This window comes from Mandrillus leucophaeus, unplaced genomic scaffold (genome assembly GCF_000951045.1).
Source record: "Mandrillus leucophaeus isolate KB7577 unplaced genomic scaffold, Mleu.le_1.0 Scaffold880, whole genome shotgun sequence".
Classification (NCBI taxonomy): domain Eukaryota; kingdom Metazoa; phylum Chordata; class Mammalia; order Primates; family Cercopithecidae; genus Mandrillus; species Mandrillus leucophaeus.
The window spans coordinates 1,147,909-1,158,904 of NW_012109586.1; the positions used below are offsets into that span (position 1 = coordinate 1,147,909).

At 36.9% G+C, this 10,996-nt stretch overlaps 1 pseudogene across 1 annotated transcript; it reads left to right on the forward strand.

Moving 5' to 3' along the window:
- The first annotated feature begins 9,729 nt into the window (after window positions 1–9,729).
- Window positions 9,730–10,580, forward strand: LOC105531382 (annotated as a pseudogene). Its single transcript, XR_001004791.1, has one exon. The product of XR_001004791.1 is annotated as a 40S ribosomal protein S3a pseudogene (transcript).
- Window positions 10,581–10,996: the final 416 nt, after the last annotated feature.

The following is a 10,996-nucleotide window of genomic DNA, read 5'->3' on the forward strand; positions in this document are numbered from 1 at the left end:
AAAGAAAGAAAGAAAGAAAGAAAGAAAGAAAGAAAGAAAGAAAGAAAGAAAGAGAAAGAAAGAAAGGAAGGAAGGAGAGAGGGAAGGAAGGAAGAAAGAAAGGAAGGAAGGAAGAAGGAAATAATCTTATACACAATTTTTATTAAAAACTGCTAAAATATATTTTTAAAAATCTTAGCCCTATTCCTGTGGTACACCTGCTACCCCACATTCCCACTACTCAAAAGGTAGAGGATGGTTTTAAGTTCTTACTTAGTGATTTGATATCAGTTTGCACCAGAAGAAAGACATAATCAAAGACTTCCAGGAATACAAGTAGGGCCCTCTTTATGAAAGAGTTCTCCTCTCTTTGTCAATTATAAAACAGTAGAAAGGGCACTCCTTTGCCCTGATGCTGACCATGTGAAGAAACCTGAGCCTGGCTCTACCTCTGTTCTTCTGGAAGTCTTCTTTACTTTGAAAGATGCATTACCTTTGAAAACAACTATGTTTTAAAAATAATTCAAAAAAGGAAAAAGAAAGAGGGCAAATGTAATGGCACACCCTAGATATAAGGAAATGTTCTTGGGAAACATTTGCAAGTAGGTACCTGAAATTTTTTTAAACCACATCAATAAAAGAAGAGATTATATGAATGACTTTTGAATATTGAAACTTCAAGTATGTTGGCAAACAAGAAGGCCCATAAAATAAGACAACACCCTTTCTAACTTCCCCTAAGGTCTCTAGCCCATAAACAGACATTCTACAGGAACATTTATAGAAGTAATTTCTATTTGGAGCCAACAGAAGCCTCACAATTGCCAGTATCTCTCAGACAATAAAGACAATAATAAGTGCCTTAAGATTTCAATTCTTTATGTTATCTGATTTGAAGTTTCACTGGTTTTATTTCAGAAGTAGTGTCTAGGAGAAAACTAAAATGTATATAAAAATCTGGGATTTTAAAAGCATTTTATACCTTGGCTTTCTTTAGAGAATTTTGTAGAAGACAGACAAAATATTAAAACCATAGCTGAAACAAGGCAATAAATTTGAATTTACTAGAGCAAAGTCAGAATTTTAGTACCAATAGTATAAATCTACATATTCACACATTCATTTCTCTATTGTACATATTTTATATAACACAACTGTCCAATATCCATGCTTATGTTTTCTCTAACAATTAGAAACATGGCTTGAGATGTACTGCAAATGAAAATATTCTTCAACATACTAAATTTCACATTACAATGTCTAGCTCAGTACTAAGACTTGGGTGACAGCTGCAGCTTTTCAGAAGCTAGCATTTAAAGGTAGTAATATTCTAGGAAGCACTTAAAGAAGACACATTGTCCCCATCTAATTTAAGGTAGAGAACTGTATATATAGAAAAAAAAAAACTGGCAGAAATTCAGCAAACAGAAGCCTGTGTCTCATAGCAAAAGACAGTTGGACAACTTCTTCAAAAGATAGTAAGATATTATTTAAGTCAAACATTTATTTCTCTACTTACTAGGAAAAATTAGATTATCTCATCAAATCCAGTATGTGCCATTTTTAAAAATTACATGCCCATAATTAAGTGGTTGAGTTCACCTACATATTTGAGCTAACATATCAAACAAAGAAAACAGGCTTGGCCACAAAGTCAATAAAAGTCAAATAAAAGGCCAAACTAAACAGATGAGACACCATGCCCTGAAGATCAACAAAGGAGATCACTGTTAGGTGAGGCAGGTTTAGAAACTTTTGGCAAGGAGGATTTACTGTGCCCATCACAAGCACAAAGCAACTCATTCAAGCTAGTTAAACACAATCATACTGCAAGATTGATGGATAGTTGATTGCCTACAACTGAATTTCTTTTTTTTTTTCTTTTTTTTTTTTTTTGAGACGGAGTCTCACTCTGTCACCCAGACTGGAGTGCAGTGATGCTATCCTGGCTCACTGCAAGCTCTGCCTCCCGGGTTCACGCCATTCTCCCACCTTAGCCTCCCGAGTAGCTGGGACTACAGGTGCCCACCACCACGCCTGGCTATTTTTTTTTTTTTTTTGTATTTTTTTAGTAGAGATGGGTTTCACCATGTTAGCCAGGATGGTCTCGACCTCCTGACCTTGTGATCCGCTTGCCTCAGCCTCCCAAAGTGCAGGGATTACAGGTGTGAGCCACTGCTCCCAGCCGCTAATTTTTCATATTTTTTAGTAGCAACGAGGTTTTGCCATGTTGGCCAGGCTGGTCTTGAACTCCTGACCTCAGGTGATCTACCCACCTCAGCCTCCCAAAGTGCTGAGATTACAGGCATGTGCCACCGTGCCTGGCTGAATTTTTTTTACCATACTGTACTAAAGTTAAACTCCAATAAGCCTTACATAGACAGCCCAGAGATATTTTTTAAACTTTTGGTAATAACAGAGTAGTAACAAATAGGTAGTTTTGTATTTGTTAATTTTTTTAAATAAAGAGAGGGAGATATATATATATACACACACACATATATATATACACACATATATATATATGAGATGTGATGGCAAGAATGACGGCTGATGTTAAGATAATAATGCAGTATTCCTGTTTTAATACAATCCTCATTCAGGTGTATCCCTCCTAAAATAACTCTATACCTTTTGAACACCTGTCATCACACGGTCTAGTCTAGGGTACCAAAGAATCCATAATATAACCATATTTGCCATTTCTGGGATTTGTCAGAAGAAACCTCCATTCGTTAAACTTTGCAAAGCACAATTTCTTCTCCCTCGTGGCATTCATCAGGATTCTTCCTGCAGGTATTACAATTATACACCTAGAAAACTCAATAGACTTGACTAAAAAACCATTTAGCAAAGTATTAAGGCACAAAATTAATATACAGAACTCAAACAATAAACAGTATGAATATGTAATGGAAGAAAGGACCCACTTACATAGAAAAACAAAATAAAATACACAAAAGTGTAAGGGACTTTTGAGAGAAATACAAGAAATTTTGAACAAGGCAAGATGTACTTCTTCAGTGGAGTTAACATCCAAAAAATATCAATTCTTTATCAGCTAATTTATCATTTCAACATGAGCCCCATAAGAAAAATATTGACAGTGGGTTTTTGTGAAACTAGGCAAACATCATAGAGTTTATAAAGAAAAATAATTTACCAAAATAAATCAGGAAAACTCTGAGAAAAAGAAGCAGAGAGGGAATTAGCACTATCTGATATTAAAACATATTATAAAAACCTAAATACTTAAAACAGTGTGGTGTTGATTCATCAGTACACAAATTGACCAACAGAACGTTATAGAAAGTCCAGAAATAATTCCAAAAGCATACTTCAATTCAATATATGATGGAGACAGCATTTCAGATCGGTAAGGAAAAGATGAACATTTTAAAAAATGATAATAGACTCTCTGAGGGAAGAGATTTTTTTTTCCTATTTAGATGGGTACTTTCTTCCATTGTATATTCATACTATTTGTTGTTTGATTTCTGCATATTAATTTTGTGCCCCAGAACTTTGCTAAAGAGTTTTTCTGTCAAGTCTCTTGAATTTTCTAGATATACAATTATAATATCTGACAGGAAGGATTTTAATGGATGCTGAGAGGAGGCATACTCCAGTAAAACCAGTATAAATTTCAAATGAATCAAAGATCTATACATAAAATACAGACAGCATATAAATATTAGAAGAAAGCACAGAATTTCTTTTTAACATTGCAGTGGAGAAGGGAGTTATATTTGTGACTTAAAATTCAGAATTCATAAAATACAATAGTAAATTTAACAAAAAAGCTATGAACAAAGTCAAAAGATAAACGATAAATTGAGAAACTCAAATCATAGACAAATACTAATCTCTCTAACTCATAAAGAGCTACTAGAAACTAATATAGCCCAACCATATAATAAGAAAATCAGCAAAAATGTGTATATTCAAGTCATAGAAGAGAATGCAAATGACTTGTAAACATAAATAGATGTAAACATACATAGATGATCAAGTTCACTTAAAATAAGATAAATACATGCTGAAACTACACTGGAATACCATTTTTTTCAGATTGGTAATGGTGTAAGAGCTTGATCGTAGGAAAACAGACCCTCTCATACATTAGGGACAGCTGAAATTAGACAACTCTGATGGAAGGAAATTTTGCAATATTTATTAAAACCAAAATTGCATATACCCATTGATGCTGGATTGTACTTCTAAGGAATTTATACTTACAGATATACTTGCCCACATGTGAAATGACTAATGTGTGACTGTATCCATGCCAGTATTGTTTGAAATTTAAAACATGTTTTAAATGTTTGAAACAATTTGAAATAACTCAAGTGCCCATCAGTAGGAGAATGGTTAAAAAGTTATTGTACATTTACAGAGTGGAGTACTACACAGTGGTATTTTTTAAAAAAAGAATGAGGAAGCTCCCTAGTATTGAGCCTCAAGATGTATTGTTAAATGTAAAATTAAAAGCGGTGTATAAAATAGTGTATATTTTATGCTGCTTTTTGTAAAAAGTGAAGGAATAAGACTGTATATTCATATTTTTCTGGTGTATGTGTAAAGAAACTCTGCAAGAACATTTAAGAAAATAATAACAGTGATCATGGTTGTCTGTGTAAGAGAGTTGTGCAAATAGTATACAGAGTGAGAGCAACACTTTTCACTGCGCCTTTTAACTTTTTTTTTTAAGTTTGAACTATTTGAATATATGACATTTTAAAGAAGGGGTTTGAGTAGACTGTTTTAGCCAAGAGGAGCTGTTCCATCACAGACTGTCACAAGCCAAACCATTTGCTGTTAGGGAGAGTGGGAAGTCAATTAAAACTACCTTCTTCATTGACAGAGGACTCCTTCTAAAAAGTACACCACTAATGCCACACTTTGGAAAGAGAAGTAAGTAACATACATTTTTATTTATTTTTGTGGCTTTACCTAAAAGAAAGGGAGTTATGACCAAATACAATGTCTTCTTAAAGTTTATCTTTTTCTTCAACTATTCTTTTTTTACGGGGGCAGGGGGTGGTGGGACAGAGTCTCTCTCTGTCGCGAGACTGGAGTGCAGTGGTGCGATCTCTGCTCACTGCAACATCTGCCGCCCATGTTCCTCGATCTCTTGACCTGGAGATCCACTCGCCTCGGCCTCCCAAAGTCCTGGGATTACAGGCATGAGCCACTGCGCCTAGCCTCTTCAACTATTATTTATTTATTTATTTATTTATTTCGTGACGGAGTCTCGCTCTGTCGCCCAGGCTGGAGTGCAGTGGCGCGATCTCGGCTCACTGCAAGCTCCGCCTCCCAGGTTTACGCCATTCTCCTGCCTCAGCCTCCCGAGTAGCTGAGACTACAGGCGGCCGCCACCACGCCCGGCTAATTTTTTTTGTATTTTTAGTAGAGACGGGGTTTCACCGTGTTAGCCAGGATGGTCTCAATCTCCTGACCTTGTGATCCGCCTGCCTCGGCCCCTCAAAGTGCCAGGATTACAGGCCTGAGCCATCGCGCCCTGCCCTCTTCAACTATTCTTAAACGTTTTTTAAAAAACCCACTCCTCGCCTTCCTGGTAACGTTAGTGGTGGTGTTTTGTTTGAAAAGGAGTCTTGCTCTGTCACCCGGTCTGGAGTGCAGTGGCGCGATTTCAGCTCACTGCAACCCCCGCCTCCCAGGTTCAAGTGATTCTCCTGCCTCAGCCTCCAAAGTAGCTGACATTACAGGCACCCACAACCACACCTGGCTAATTTTTGCATTTTTAGTATAGATGAGGTTTCGCCATATTGGCCAGGCTGGTCTCGAACTCCTAACCTCAGGTGATCCACCTGCCTCGGCCTCTCAAAGTACTGGAATTACAGGCGTGAGCCACCGCGCCCGGCCGTAATCTTTCTTATGTTATTTTGAAAGCTGAATTTTCGTCTATCTTTGTTGATTTTGCCATTGACGTGGGAAATGATTTCAGTTTGTCTAAAGAACTTTAAAGTTTTCTCATCAAGGTGGAAACATTGTTTTAGTACAAACTTGTCAAATGAAAAGTGTAGTGGAAAGGATTGTTTCTCAAACTGAATTTATGTGTTTCTTTGTGCTTAGGCTCACCTTGTATGTGTCGCCTCTGATTTCACACTCTGGTTTCAGACTAACATTTTACCAACTTAATCAAGGTCACTTTTCTCTCCTCTAAGGTATTAATTAACAAGCCACCCAGTTCAACTCCCTATAACAATATGTTTTGAATTCTTTCATCAGGAAATCAATGAAATATGAAAACAACTACACTCATCACAGCTTTGCACTATCATTTGATTCATTTCCTCTAGAAGCATGGCTGTAACTGACTACTGTTCAGCTGCAAATTTGCCAAATTGTTCAACTACCTAGAAGTGAGGTAAACCAGACTGTACTATTTTAGTTCTTTGAAAGCTTCTTCCCTCTTCTCACAACTACTGCAGCTGCTAATACTTCACCATAAGTAGAAATCCTTAGACCTCAACCTGCCTAGATTGAAACTGATCCAATCTTCTGTCCACGGGTTTCACAGAAGAATGCAGCATAGGGTAACTATGACAACACTAGTTTGATTAAAGAAAAGTAAACTCCAATAATCTAGAATTCCCTTTAGCCATTGTTTCAAAGGGGAATTTATCATACTTTGCATTGCAACTTGGCGTATGTGGTAACAATAATATGAAACAGCTACTGCTGGAATTAAAAGACTTACATGCAATCCATTTTTCTTTATCTCCCCTCTGCCTCACCACTGTTTTTTCCCCTTGTGTTTCAGTTTGGTTTCAGGACTGTATATAGAATAAAGGGCGGATTGATATTGGGGGAAAACCATTTTAATACAATATGGTGACCAAAAATGTTTGTTTAAAAAATAAACATAAGCAAGCCAGGCTTGGAGTCTCATGCCTGTAATCCCAGCAATTTGGGAGGCCAAAGTGGGTCAGGAGTTCAAGACCAGCCTGGCTAACATGGTGAAACCCCATCTCTGCAAAAAACACAAAAGTTAGCTGGGCATGGTGGCATGCACCTGTAATCCCAGCTGCTCAGGAGGCTGAAGCAGGAGAATCACTTGAACCTGGAAGACAGAGGTTGCAGTGAGCCGAGATGGTGCCACTGCCCACCAGCCTGGGCAACAGAATGAGACTCTGTCTCGAAAACAAAAATAAAAATAAAAACATAGCATATTATAATAATTGTAGTAGCTAGGTGGCAAATCCCTGAAGGTTTAATATACTCTCCCTCAACTTTTGTGTATGTTTAAAAATTCATAACAAAATATTAAAATCGGTAAGCATTAAAGTACATTCTCATTCTCTTTTGCTGTGGTGTATCTTATCAGATATCCTCTGAATTACCCTTTGCCTCATTCACCCAAATTGGATTTAAATCCAGAGACAGGGATTAAAATATAACTGAGGTAAAATGTGCTGTCATTTTATTGTATTTGAGAATATAAGGGGGAAGTACAGAGATAATAGCAAAGTGATAGTGATCCCTGAATGCTAGAAAATGGGGGCCACTCGGGCAAGTTGTTGATGTTGATTCTGTATGTTTAGAGACAGGGAGGAGAGAACATGGTGAGGGGTTACACAGGGTTGCTGTGAGGAAATAAGGGTTTAAAGAAACTCTGAATTCAGACAGTCAAGAACACGAGGGAAAAAAAAAAAAAAAAAAAAGAAGAAGAACATGCTCAGAAGGGGCTAGTAACTAAAGGTGGAGCTCAGGAGATCTCCGGATATTTTTACATTTCCAAAATAAAGGAAAGAAGGCTGATCATGAGATATCTGTGGTTTCAATCCCAATGGCTCTAGATAGGCTGGACACTCAAATGGCTACAAGGATTGCTGTTTTAATCTGAAGCTCATCCAGGCAGAAAAGGACCCTGCATCTATAAGATACAATTTTTTAAAGAAAGGTTTATTTGCCCTTGGCTTGAGAATGGAAGTAGAGTAAACTAGAAAGGAAAGTGATGTCACGAGTTAGGATTCAAGGGGAGAATTGAGATTGCTTAAGAGAGGTGGTTTATGGCTTTCAGGCTGTACTGAGCTAATGAAGCAAGATACGGCAGTAACTTACTTCATCTAGCTATAGTTTGTCCCTGAGATTGCCCAAGAGGATAGTAATATAGTTGTGGAATTGTTCAGATTGTGTGTACTATATTTTGGTGAATATAATGGAAAAGGCATGCTCCGGAGAGGAAAAGGACTATCAGTCTGTAGAGAGGTATTTGGAAAAGAGATCCCTCCTGGCTTGAATCTTTAAATGGTTGAAAGATAAGCTTTTGCTTAAGATGAAGGTCAGGTAAAACCTAGGTGAAGTTGCTTTTTGTTTGGGATTTGAGAGTGGTGTTTCATCAAGTATTTAGAACCTACTTGCAAAAGTATAAATAAATTTCTCAATTCCCTTATTCTCTTTATAAATAGCAATTTCTCACTTATGTGCTATTCTTCATTTGCCTGAAAAGCAAAATAAGGCTTTCTAGTATCTATCCACAAATACTCAGTAGCTTTGTGGGTCCTGCTTTGTTATCCCCATTTGTGATTTCAGAATTTATCTTGAGAATATCCCTTTGAAACTAGCCAAAGATGCAAAGTTGGAATGCCCATTACTTAAGAAAACATGATTAAATTCTAAGTCATCTTCACAAATCTGATTACCTTTAATAGGGGCAAAAGCAGATTAAATCACTTAAAAGAAATAGATGTCATAAATTTATGTAAGAAAGCAGAATATTATCTAGTGTCATGATGTATCAGAAATAAACAAACAAACAGAAACCTCTACATTGACCACTGACCAGGTCTTAATCAGGGTACTGTTTTTCAGGAGAAATCCTTGTAATGTAGATGAAATGACAAGGCAAAGATCTCTTCTGAAAAGGAGAAATTCAACCAATGTGTCAAGGTTTACTAAATGACAGGAGGAAAGCTTAAATGAAGTAGAGAAAAGATCACTAAGTTAAGAATAGAATCTAATAATCTTCAAATATCTAGAAAGGAATCATAGAATTGTGATCAATCATTCTACATTTGAATATAAGGCAGGGAAAGAGCAAGTTGCAAAAATATTATTATCATGGAATGACTTCCTTATCATAAAAAGTATGTAAGATCGTAGTGAATAAGCATTAAGAAATCTCATCAAAAGACATGCTTAAGTTGGGATTAGGCACGGTGGCTTACACCTGTAATCATAACACTTGAGGATGCTGAGGTGGGAGCATTGCTTGAGGCCAGAAGTTTGAGACCAGCCTGGGAAACATAGCAAGACTCCATTTCTACCAAACAAACAAACAAACAAACAAACAAACTGGGCAGTGGCACGCACCTGTGGTCCTAGCATCTCAAAAGGTGGAGGCAGGAGGATTGCTTGAGCCCAGGAATCTGAGGCTGCAGTAAGCTATGATCACACTGCTTGCACTCCAGCCTGGTAATAGAGTATAACGCTGTCTCATAAGGAAAAAAATATATATGTTTAATTTGGATGGCAAATACCCTTCTGTCTCACAGAAAGCATTAAAAGGAAGTTCAAAATTCTTTCTATCCTTAAAATCCTAAGATTATCTGTAGAATCAAGAATTAATATTGTTCTTTATGAATGACCTAACAGAGATTCTGAAACCTTCGATACCTATCAAATTTTGATAAGTTGGTGACTAATAATATTCTAAAGAAACTGACATGGCAGTAAGTGTGGTAGAAAAGCATAATAATCCTAGAGCCTTTCGGTTCTCTGATCAGCACCATGGCGGTTGGCAAGAACAAGCGCCTTACGAAAGGCGGCAAAAAGGGAGCTAAGAAGAAAGTGGTTGATCCATTTTCTAAGAAAGATTGGTATGATGTGAAAGCACCTGCTATGTTCAATATAAGAAATATTGGAAAGACGCTCATCACCAGGACCCAAGGAACCAAAATTGCATCTGATGGTCTCAAGGGTCGTGTGTTTGAAGTGAGTCTTGCTGATTTGCAGAATAATGAAGTTACATTTAGAAAATTCAAGCTGATTACTGAAGATGTTCAGGGCAAAAACTGACTGACTAACTTCCATGGCATGGATCTTACCCATGACAAAATGTGTTCCATGGTCAAAAAGTGGCAGACAATGATTGAAGCTCATGTTGATGTCAAGACTACCGATGGTTACTTGCTTCGTCTGTTCTGTGTTGGTTTTACTAAAAAACGCAACAATCAGATATGGAAGACCTCTTATGCTCAGCACCAACAGGTCCGCCAAATCCGGAAGAAGATGATGGAAATCATGACCCGAGAGGTGCAGACAAATGACTTGTAAGAAGTTGTCAATAAATTGATTCCAGACAGCATTGGAAAAGACATAGAAAAGGCTTGCCAATCTATTTATCCTCTCCATGATGTCTTCGTTAGAAAAGTAAAAATGCTGAAGAAGCCCAAGTTTGAATTGGGAAAGCTCATGGAGCTTCATGGTGAAGGCAGTAGTTCTGGAAAAGCCACTGGGGACGAGACAGGTGCTAAAGTTGAACGAGCTGATGGATATGAACCACCAGTCCAAGAATCTGTTTAAAGTTCAGACTTCAGTTAGTGTCAAATAAAAAGTGCTATTTGTGAAAAAAAGAAAAAGAAAAAAAAAGAAAAGCATAATAATCCTAGAGTAAGACAATCCTGACTCTTTCCTCGCAAATCTTATGACTGTCTACATCTGAATCTCCACATTTGGAAATTATTACATTTGAAATCCAACTTCAAGAGTTGTACAAATGATAAGATAATATATGTGAAAAGTTTAAAAACTATAAAGCATTGTAGGCATGTAAGTTTTTGTTAGTAGTAGTAACACTGTTAGAAACAAATCATTCTTATTTCTCAGTGACACATGTGTGAATCTCTGTACTATGAGTACAAAGCCTTTCTCTCATTGTACAAAACTATGCAAGGGAATTAATCCAAGAATTAAAGAAGGGCTTCAAGGTTAGTCATTTACTTTTATTTGTTTTTAAAGTTGTTTTTACAAGAATATACATTCATATAAC